Source organism: Lathyrus oleraceus, chromosome 5 (assembly GCF_024323335.1).
Source record: "Lathyrus oleraceus cultivar Zhongwan6 chromosome 5, CAAS_Psat_ZW6_1.0, whole genome shotgun sequence".
Lineage (NCBI taxonomy): Eukaryota > Viridiplantae > Streptophyta > Magnoliopsida > Fabales > Fabaceae > Lathyrus > Lathyrus oleraceus.
In genome coordinates, this window is record NC_066583.1 from 568,879,806 (window position 1) to 568,891,263 (window position 11,458).

Sequence of the window (11,458 nt, forward strand, 5' to 3'; positions counted from 1 at the left end):
CAACACTCACTCGCTAGGCGAGGCTCTAGCGAGTCCCCAGCGAGCATTCCAGTAGCAAAACTTCTCAACCTCGCTGGGGCGAGCTTGAAGCGTTTCCTTCGCTAGGCAAAGGTATGTTCGCTAGGCGAACATCACAGTTCACCAAGGCCCTGTTTTCTCTGGGCGCAGGGGCTTTTTGTGCTCATATTTGACCTTCGCTAGGCGAGCCATTCTGCTCGCCTAGCGAACATGACAGTTCTGCACTTGTCTATAAGTAGCAGGTGCCACTTTTGGGCACAATACCTCATTTTTACCAACTTTTCCATTTTTTGTACTTTCTTCTAGATATTTTACAGCATTGTTTTGTGGGAGCTTTTATGCCCTAATTTCATTTCTCTTCATCTAGCAACCATCTTCCACAAAAAGAAGGTGGATTCCCATCCAACCTCGATTATTCGACTTGGATGTTGATCAACCCTCTTTCCTTACTTGCCGACCAAGCTACCATGAAAATGAGTAGCTAAGTCTTCCATTTGTCAAGGTTAGATGTAGGTGATTGCTAGCTTTGTGTGTAAATGTAAGGATCCTCATATGTAAACTCTTTAACGGTAAATATATGATGAAAACTTTGTTTCTATTTAAAACCCTTTGTGTTGGTATTTGATCGAGAGATGTTTACCGATTCTTGACCTAGGTTTTCATCCAAACTTGTTTGTTAGCTAGAGATAGTAACGAATGATTTTGTTCACCATAAGGTTGAACCAAAAAGTTGTCATTTTGATAGATTGTGTTCGAGAGAAACAATGGATCAAAATGGCAAAACTCACAATGGGTGTTCGAGAGAAACGCATTGAGAGGACCTTGTGAAATAATTTATCATCTAAAGGAGTTTATAAGATTGTTGACCGAGCAAATACATGCAAAGCAATGTAGTCATTGAAACCTAACTTTGACAATATTTCTCATATTAATCAAAACATAACTTTTTCCGCAATTAATTACTTTGTATGCAAGATAACTTGATTAAAACCAAAACCCTAGTGTTACATTAAGTTAAGATTAATTCAACCATTGAACGGCAGTGATATCTTACAATCTCTGTGGATACGATAACAAAAACCTGACACGAAATATACTTCTCAACAAAATGGCGCCGTTGCCGGGGATTGTAAATTGATATTGCGAGCATCGCAATGATTGTTTAAGTTTTAGCTTGTGAGTTTTTGACTTGTGCTTGTAATTTGTTTGGTTTAGTGTGCAGCTTACGTTTTATGCGAGGGCAAATCCCTGTGGACGAACTTCTTTTTGATCCTGAGATCGAGAGAACCGCAAGGAGGCTCAATAGCAAAACGAGACGTAGGAGGCAACAGGCTAGGCAACGCCAAGAGCAAGGAGAAAGTTCTTCAACCACAAATCACCACCCATTCATACCAAACATGGAGCCACAACCACCACCACCTATTTCTACTCCATGTATCAACAGTCCAAGGAACACCGCTCAGTTTGCCAACCACACAGGAAGGCAAGCTGAGATGAAGACGGGAACTCTGAATTTATTATATGGGAGTCCATTCACCGGAATGGACCATGAAGACCCATTTGTTTTTCTCACAAAATTTTATGAGATAGCATTGGCTGCCGGAGTGGATCAGGCTCAGGAGCTTCCGTTGTTCAGACGATTGTTTCCCCACGCTTTGCTCGGTAAAGCAAAGGATTGGTATCTTGATCAAACACCTGCCGTAATGACCGACTGGAATGTGTTAGAAGAGAAATTCATTGAAAGATTTTTCTCTCATAACCGATTCATGGAATCAAAGACGGCCATCTCGGTGTTTTTCTCAAGGAACCAGTGAATCGTTGAATGAAGCGTGGGAGAGATTCAAGTCCATGCTTAGGAAATGCAAAGGGCATGGATTTGATGAACTAACTCAAATCCATATCTTCAGAAATGGACTTCAACCAAACTGTAAGACGTTGTTGGATGCCACCTCGGGTGGCTCGTTGATGTCAAAAAGTGCCGAAGAAGCCACAAACATTATCAACCGTATGGCTTTGAATGATCTTCAAAGTCAAAGTCGTGGAAATTCTTTGAAGAAGGCGGGAGTGCTTGAGTTAGGGACGAATGATGCCATACTTGCCCAAAACAAGCTCATCTCACAACAAGTGGAACTCTTAACGCAACAAATAAAAGAGTTAAGAGAACCGTCAAAAGCTAAACAAATAGCTTGTTGTGAACTTTGTAAAGGTGAACATGACACCGGATTTTGTCCACCTCCCGGTTTTGACGAAGTAAATTACATGGCCAATCAACGGGACTATCAACCAAGACAACAACAACCTTATCAACCGCACCCTCAACAACAACAACAACAACAATTCCAAGGGAACCAAGGGTTCCAACCTAGAAGCAACTATTATCATAACCAAGGTTATGGAGGTGGTTCTTCTAGCCGTCAAAACCCTCCCCAAAATCCGTATCAATCTCAACCACCACCGGTAGTCAATTCTAAATTGGAAGAGACATTGACGCAATTCATGCAAATGCCAATGGCCAATCAAAAGAGTAATGACGCGGCCATAAAAAATCTTGAAACTCAAGTTGGGCAACTTGCCAAGCAACTAGCTGAACAACAAACCGGTCCTTCTTTCTCGGCTAATACGCAAACAAATCCTAAGGAGCATTGTAAGGAGATTATGACGAGAAGTGGGAGGGAGTTGGGTAGTGAAAATGAAAAAAGAGTTGAGAGTGAACAAAGAGAGAAAGAGAAGGAGATTGAGGAGGAAATAGTGGAAGAAAATGTTGATGGTGAAGTAGGAGTGTGGAGTGATGAGGAAGTAGTTGAAAAGAATAAAAATAATGGTGAAGTTGAAAAAGAAAAAGGTGTGGAGATTGAGGAAAATAAAAGTGATGAGGTAATAAGGGAGGTAGTGAAGAAGCCTAGATGGAAAAGTGCTAGAATTGCAAAGGGAAAGGAGGTAGTGAGCGCTACTCCGGTCCAAAATCTTCCTTACCCTCATGCTCCTTCCAAAAGGGAAAATGAACGGCATTACGCCCGGTTCATGGATATTTTTAAGCAATTACAAATTAACATTCCGTTTGCTGAAGCTTTGGAACAAATGCCAAAGTATGCCAAATTCATGAAGGACATACTGACCAAAAAGCGGAGGTATACGGAACCGGAGACCATCGTCCTTGATGCGAGCTGTAGTGCCATCATTCAAAGGACGCTTCCTAAGAAAGAGGTTGATCCGGGAAGAGTTACATTGCCGGTTAAGATTGGTGACGTTTATGTCGGGAAGGGACTTATTGACTTGGGGTCGAGCATAAATCTTATACCTTTGTCAATTATCAAGAGGCTTGGCAACATCGAGATTAAGTCCATCCGAATGACATTACAATTGGCGGATAAGTCGACGACCCATCCTCATGGCGTAGCCCAAGATGTGTTGGTGAAGGTCGACAAATTCTTTTTCCCGGTGGATTTTATTGTAATTGATATGGAGGAAGATGATGATGCTCCGCTCATATTGGGACGACCATTCATGAAGACCGCAAGAATGATGATTGATGTTGATGACGGTTTAATGAAGGTGCGTGTTCAAAATGAGGAGGTCACATTTGATCTATTCGAGGCGATGAAGCATTCCAAGGACAAAAATGATAGCTTTCGCATCGATGTGATCGAAGACGCTATTATGGAAGTTTCAAAGCATATCCACGAGATATCTCCTATGGAGTTAGCTCTCGACGACTCATTGGAGGTTTTCACTGTTGAGGAGGAGCTAGCTCTTGAGGAATGCTTAAAGGAACTTGATAGCTTGGAAGACCTACAACCGTGGGAAGTAGAGGAAGAAAATTTGAAGAAGGAGGTAATTGACGAGAAAGCGCCAATTGAATTAAAAGAGTTACCTTCGACTTTGAAATATGTGTTTCTAGATGAGACCGAGGCAAAGCCGGTCATCATAAGCAACCTTTTGACAAAAGAAGAAGAAGCCCGTCTAATCATTGTGCTAAAAACCAATCAAGAAGCTATGGGTTGGACTCTTTCCGATCTAAAAGGAATAAGTCCATCCTATTGTATGCACAAGATTTTGATGGAGGAGGATTTCAAGCCGGTAGCTCAACCACAACGCCGCTTAAATCCTACGATGAAAGAGGTTGTAAGGAAGGAAGTGGTGAAGCTTTTGGATGCGGGAATGATTTACCCGATCTCGGATAGTCCGTGGGTTAGTCCCGTGCACGTGGTTCCGAAGAAGGGTGGAATGACCGTAATCCGTAATGACAAAGACGAATTGATCCCGACTAAAGTTGCAACGGGGTGGAGAATGTGTATAGATTATAGACGGTTGAATACCGCGACTCGTAAGGACCATTTTCCACTCCCATTTATGGATCAAATGCTTGAAAGACTATCGGGCCAACAATACTACTGTTTTTTAGACGGCTACTCCGGGTACAACCAAATTGCGGTTGACCCGGTTGATCATGAGAAGACGGCTTTCACGTGTCCGTTTGGAGTGTTCGCATACAGAAAAATGCCTTTTGGGCTTTGCAATGCGCCGGCGACATTCCAACGATGTGTCCAAGCTATTTTTGCCGATCTGATAGAGAAAACAATGGAAGTCTTCATGGATGACTTCTCGGTGTTTGGTGGGACGTTTAGTCTATGCTTGGCAAATTTGAAGACGGTGTTGGAAAGGTGTGTGAAGACTAATTTGGTGCTAAATTGGGAAAAGTGTCACTTCATGGTGACCGAGGGGATCGTGCTAGGCCACAAAGTCTCAAAAAGGGGGCTTGAAGTGGATAGAGCTAAGGTTGATGTAATTGAAAAATTACCCCCTCCGGTGAATGTGAAGGGCATCCGTAGTTTTTTGGGGCACGCGGGGTTCTACCGGCGCTTCATCAAGGACTTCTCAAAGGTGGCAAAGCCTTTGAGCAATTTGCTCGCCAAAGATCAGGTATTTCTCTTCACCGAAGATTGTTTGCAAGCTTTCGAGGTTTTAAAAGAAAAATTGGTTACCGCTCCAATAATAGTCGCTCCCGATTGGAATGAAAATTTTGAACTAATGTGTGACGCGAGCGACTATGCCGTTGGAGCGGTACTTGGCCAAAGAAAAGACAAAACTTTTCATGCTATACATTATGCGAGTAAGGTTCTTAACGAGGCTCAAATAAATTACGCCACAACGGAAAAAGAACTACTCGCAATAGTGTATGCGCTAGAAAAGTTTAGGTCCTATCTTATAGGGTCGAAAGTCGTTGTCTACACCGACCACGCGGCGATTAAATATCTGCTAACCAAGCCGGATTCGAAGCAAAGGCTCATCCGTTGGATCCTCTTGTTACAAGAATTCGATGTCGAAATCAAAGACAAGAAGGGGTCGGAAAACTTGGTAGCGGATCATTTATCCCGCTTGGTGAATGTCGAGGTTACCGCATCTGAAAAGGAAATCCGGGAAGAATTTCCTGATGAAAAATTGTTTAAGGTTCAAGTTAGGCCGTGGTTTGCAGACTTTGCAAACCACAAGGCTAGTGGTTTTGTGCCGGCCGACCTAACTTCGAACCAAAAGAGGAAGTTCCTTTCGGATGCGAAGTATTATGTTTGGGATGACCCATACTTGTTTAAGTTGGGTAGCGATAACCTGTTAAGGAGATGCGTAACTGGTGATGAAGCCCAGAGCATCCTTTGGCATTGTCACAACTCGCCTTATGGCAGACATTATAATGGGGTTAGAACGGCCACTAAAATTCTTCAATCGGGATTTTATTGGCCAACTATTTTCAAAGACGCACATACCCATGCGCAAAGTTGTGACAGTTGCCAAAGAAGTGGTGGGATAGGTAAGAGAGATGAGATGCCTCTCCAAAATATCCAAGAAGTGGAAGTGTTCGATTGTTGGGGCATAGATTTTGTTGGACCTTTCCCACCCTCTTACGGGAATGAGTACATGCTTGTAGCTGTTGATTATGTCTCTAAGTGGGTTGAGGCGATTGCCTCACCTCGGGCGGATGCCAAAACGGTGATAAATTTTTTAAAGAAAAACATCTTTTCCCGTTTTGGAACCCCCCGAGTGTTGATAAGTGACGGAGGGTCACACTTTTGCAATGCACCTTTGGAAACAATTCTAAAACATTATGGTGTATCGCATAGGGTGACAACTCCGTACCACCCTCAGGCTAACGGGCAAGCGGAGGTCTCTAATCGAGAGATTAAGAGAATCCTAGAAAACACCGTGTCTAATTCTAAAAAAGAGTGGTCCCAAAAATTGGACGAAGCATTATGGGCCTACCGTACGGCCTTTAAAGCTCCAATTGGCCTAACTCCGTTTCAATTGGTATTTGGTAAAACTTGCCATTTGCCGGTTGAATTGGAGCACAAGGCCTTGTGGGCCCTAAAATTTTTAAATTTTGAACATGAGTTGGCCGGTAACAAAAGGAAAGTACAACTACTTGAGTTGGAGGAGATGCGCAATGCCGCATACCACTCAAGTTGGTTGTACAAGGAAAAAGCAAAGAAATATCACGACAAGAAGATCCGAACCAAAGAATTTGTGCCCGGACAATTGGTCCTATTGTTCAACTCCCGGTTGAAGTTGTTTCCCGGGAAGTTGAAATCAAAATGGTCCGGGCCATTTCGGGTGAAAGAAGTAAAAGAGTACGGGGCCATTATCATTGAAGACATGGACGAGAAAGATAGTTGGACCGTGAATGGCCAACGATTGAAAGTGTATCTCGGCGGTCATGTGGATCGCGAGAGTTGTGCTCAGCCGCTCGATGCTCCTCTGTGAGCATCGCACCGTCGAGCTTAGCCGACGTTAAACAAGCGCTAGTTGGGAGGCACCCCAACATTGTAAGTATTTCCTGTTTTATGTTTTCTGTTGTATTGAGTACCCTGTGCTGAAATCAAGCTGGATGACTTGCAAGTGCTGCATTTGCAAATGCACTTGCTGTCATGCTCGCTTGCAGCTCGCTAGGCGAGTCTGCAGCGAGCGCGCTCGCTGGCTGCTCGCTAGGCGAGGCAGTAGCGAGCGCACCAGTACTGTTCTATAAATTTCTCAGCAGGGCATTTTGCCCCAAACCCTCAAAAATATTCAGAGCTGTTCTGCTGAGAAAATTTTGCGAAACTTCTCTAACTCCCGCATTCGCATCGCTATCACCAACCCTCGCTCCTTCCGTCCGATTGCAAACTCTTCTCATTTCAATTTTTCCGAATCCGTGTAATTAAGGTTTGCCCTACTTCATTTTCTTTTTGTATACTCTTAAAATTCCAAATATGAATTGCAAATAGGGAAGTGTAGTATGGGAAATTGAGGTTGCATGTGATGTTTTGGGAGTTTGCAATGTTTGTACATTTAGGTTTTCAAATTGGGGATTTAATTTTAATTTAGGTTTTGCATGCAATTAGGCAATCCCCAATAGCATAGAACGATTCATTGTCAAGAGAAATTATTAGGTTCTGTGTGGGAACCATTAGAGTACGGGTTTTGGGGAAAACATCTTTGAAAATGCAGAAAATCCCAAAACCCGTAAGGTTCGCTAGCAGCTCGCTAGGCGACCTGGGGCGAACGTTCGCTGCAACTTCGCTAGGCGAAGCAGCAGCGAACATGACAGCATTTTGATTTATGTTTTAATGGCTAATCTGTGTGTTGGTATGTGTTGTTTCTTTGTATCTTTTGCAGATGGAGTCTAGATCTGGAGCTGGTAAGAAAAGGAAGGGAGCTGCAACTACTTCCAGAACCGTGCCGATTCAATTCGACCAAGACAAGTTTGTAGGCCCGAAACAAGCGGCACGGTACATAGCTTTGGAAAAGAGAAAAATACTTCCTGAGAAGCGTTTTCTGATCAACCCACAAGGCACTTACAGAACTTTCGCCGGGTTGATCGACGCCAAGAAGTGGGATAGGTTGATAAGTCCCTTGGAACATTACGACATTGCTACAGTGCGGGAGTTTTATGCTAACGCACTGCCCGACGACGACGAGCCCTTCACTTGGGTTTCTAGAGTTGTCGGGCGTGCAATTCCATTTGACAGGGATGCTATCAACCGAATCCTAGGGGAACCGCTCCAGCTGGGAGCTGATCAGAGAGACCAGTACCACACCGACCTCAGACTTCATCGAGATGTCGCTGCCATTACCGCCGACCTGCTTTTACCTGGGAAATCGGTTGAGCCGAACCCATCTGGGGTTCCTGTGAGATATCATCGGGAGGACATGACTCCCATGGCTCAGCTGATCCTACTCTTGGTTTTGACCAACATCCAACCCAAATCACACACCTCTACTGTGCCGATCCCAGTGGCACATTTAGTCCATTCCATCCTCACAAATGTCGAGATAGATGTCGCGAGGATAATCGCCAATGAGCTGAAGGCCGTGGTTGAGAGCGGGCTTAAGTCAGGGGCACGTGTTAATTGTCCCTTGGCCTTCCCGTGTTTGATTATGAGCTTATGTGTTCAGGCTAGGGTGAGACTTCCGTCTCGTGGGCAGGTTCGAATCCCGGCACCTATAGATGATAGGTATGTGGCTAAGTATTGTAGAGCTAAGACTACTGGTGGCAGTGCAGCCTCAGGAAGTACTCGGGCTGCTGATGGTCCTAGTGCTTCTTCTCCCGGACTTGATCCGTACCTGAGGGCTGTTTGTGACTACAGTTTTGAGTGGATGGCAGCATCCCAACGAGCTATGATTGATATGCACAACAGTATGCAGAGGTTGGAGCTGCAAGGTAATGACCCCTCCGGTGCTCGAGCATTGTTAGCGCGTGAGCAGTTTATGCTTAACGCTAATTAGCCTGTGGACAGGCCAGTCTATGGTGAGGGGGTGGACGCTGAAGTTGAGAATGATGATGATGATGTTGATGATGAGGCTACCGGTTCTGAGGCCGGTAGTGAGGAGGAGTCCTGAGCCCTTTGTGGGTTAAGTTTTTGTATTTGTATTTCAGTTTTTATTATGTCATTTCCATTTGTATTTTCGAATTTTGTATTTTGACCATGGGTTGTACTATTGGGGTGTTTTGTCCCCCACGAACAAATTTTTATTTTCAGTTAATGTTATTTAATTATGTTTTTAATTTTGTGTGTTTAATAAATTTTTGGTTGAATGAGTGGCAAACCCTTCTAGATTGGTTGCTCCTCAAGAAGTACCCAATGAAGGTGCATCCGAGCTTGGATGGCAATGATAAGAATAACAAGTGAATGAAGCTAAGGTACATGGTTACCGTCGGCTAGAATTTTAGAATGCATTAGGAACTTTACTCTTTTTGGTAAATTGAATATTGTCTTTGTGCAACATAATAGAATGAATGTTTCATCTAGAACTTAAAACCACAAATTGTGAGGAAACCTCCATTGTTCACTTAAATGCTGGATTCTAATAAGTTTTGTTGATTCATGTGATTCATGCTTTGTCTTTTACTATTGTGAAATTGTGGAAGCAATTAGAAATGATCAAGGCACTTGTTTTCTTTCGAGCACAACTACATCCAAAAACAACTTACCTGTGAGCAGAGAGAGTATTTGTTAACCCCTTTGAGCCTGAGCAGTTGAATCTCGGCTTGTAATAAAGCGAGATCTCAAAAATCTTTTTTTTACACAACCCGGAAAATCTTGATTATTGTTCTTTTGCCGTAAAAAGTTAAGAGCATTCACTTAGGGTGTGGAAGAAATAAGTTGGGGAGAACGAAAAAGAATTGGTAAGTACCACAACTCTTGAAAAAGAAAAGAAAAACCGAGCAAGCATAGAAAAATATATGTATAGAAAATGTAGAAAATAAACATCTGTTTTGTATATTTGATGTGAAAGAAAAGAACAAAAATAGAAAGAATGAAAAAAAAAAACGCTTGCTTGGAAGAAAAATAGTGAAAAATAAAAGTGGAGTTGTGGAATATGTGTTGTGAAGGTTACAAATAAGAAACAAAGGAAACAAAGTCGAGTAGTGTGAATAATACTGTGAATGTCTCTTTTGCATCGGCACTTTCGTTTCAATGGCCTTAGAAATGACCCTTGTTTGTTAACCTAACCAAGCTTCAACCGAAAAGCCCTTAGTGATCTTTTTGCTTCCACAGTAGCATTTTTCATTGATTAGACATTGTATGAATCTGTTTGATTTCTTCATTATTTGTTAGAGAGTGAGATTAGTCCCGCGGTTGCAAACGCGCAAAATCTTCATTCCTTATTCGAAGAGGAGAGATAGGATGATTCATTCAGAATAGTATTGTTGTAGATAGATAAATATTTTGCATTGCTATTTAAGTTTAAGTTCCTAGGTATTATTTTATTCGAACCGTTGGGAACTTGTATATGCGAATTTCGCTTGTGTTTGAGCCGTTTATCCAACTTCGGAGAAACCGTTTCTTAATGCAAATCCTCTTGTCTTTCAAGAGGCATACTTTGCTTGAGGACAAGCAAGAATCTAGTTGGGGAGAGTTGTTAGATGCCCAAAAGTGCTTATTTGAGCTATCATATGTGGGCATCTTTCACTCTTTTGCCTTGCTAAAATTGTCAAAATCACATTTGTTTTACATGGAATGCGTTACATTGATAAACAAGCTTGGTGCCTTTGATGTGTGTGTTATTGTGCAGGAAAGGCATGAATTAATTGATAATAAAGACACAAGAGAATTGGCAAAGGAACCAAAGAAAAGGAGCATTTCATCTGCCTGCTCGCTAGGCGAGGCTGTGGCGAAGAATGGGTTCGCTAGGCGAGCTCCTGGAGAACAGCTCCAGTAAATTAGCAAATTAATTCGCTAGGCGAGCTCAAGGCGAAGTTTGCAGCGAATTCATTCTGTTTTGGTGAAAAGTGCAGCCAACACTCACTCGCTAGGCGAGGCTCTAGCGAGTCCCCAGCGAGCATTCCAGTAGCAAAACTTCTCAACCTCGCTGGGGCGAGCTTGAAGCGTTTCCTTCGCTAGGCGAAGGTATGTTCGCTAGGCGAACATCACAGTTCACCAAGGCCCTGTTTTCTCTGGGCGCAGGGGCTTTTTGTGCTCATATTTGACCTTCGCTAGGCGAGCCATTCTGCTCGCCTAGCGAACATGACAGTTCTGCACTTGTCTATAAGTAGCAGGTGCCACTTTTGGGCACAATACCTCATTTTTACCAACTTTTCCATTTTTTGTACTTTCTTCTAGATATTTTACAGCATTGTTTTGTGGGAGCTTTTATGCCCTAATTTCATTTCTCTTCATCTAGCAACCATCTTCCACAAAAAGAAGGTGGATTCCCATCCAACCTCTATTATTCGACTTGGATGTTGATCAACCCTCTTTCCTTACTTGCCGACCAAGCTACCATGAAAATGAGTAGCTAAGTCTTCCATTTGTCAAGGTTAGATGTAGGTGATTGCTAGCTTTGTGTGTAAATGTAAGGATCCTCATATGTAAACTCTTTAACGGTAAATATATGATGAAAACTTTGTTTCTATTTAAAACCCTTTGTGTTGGTATTTGATCGAGAGATGTTTACCGATTCTTGACCTAGG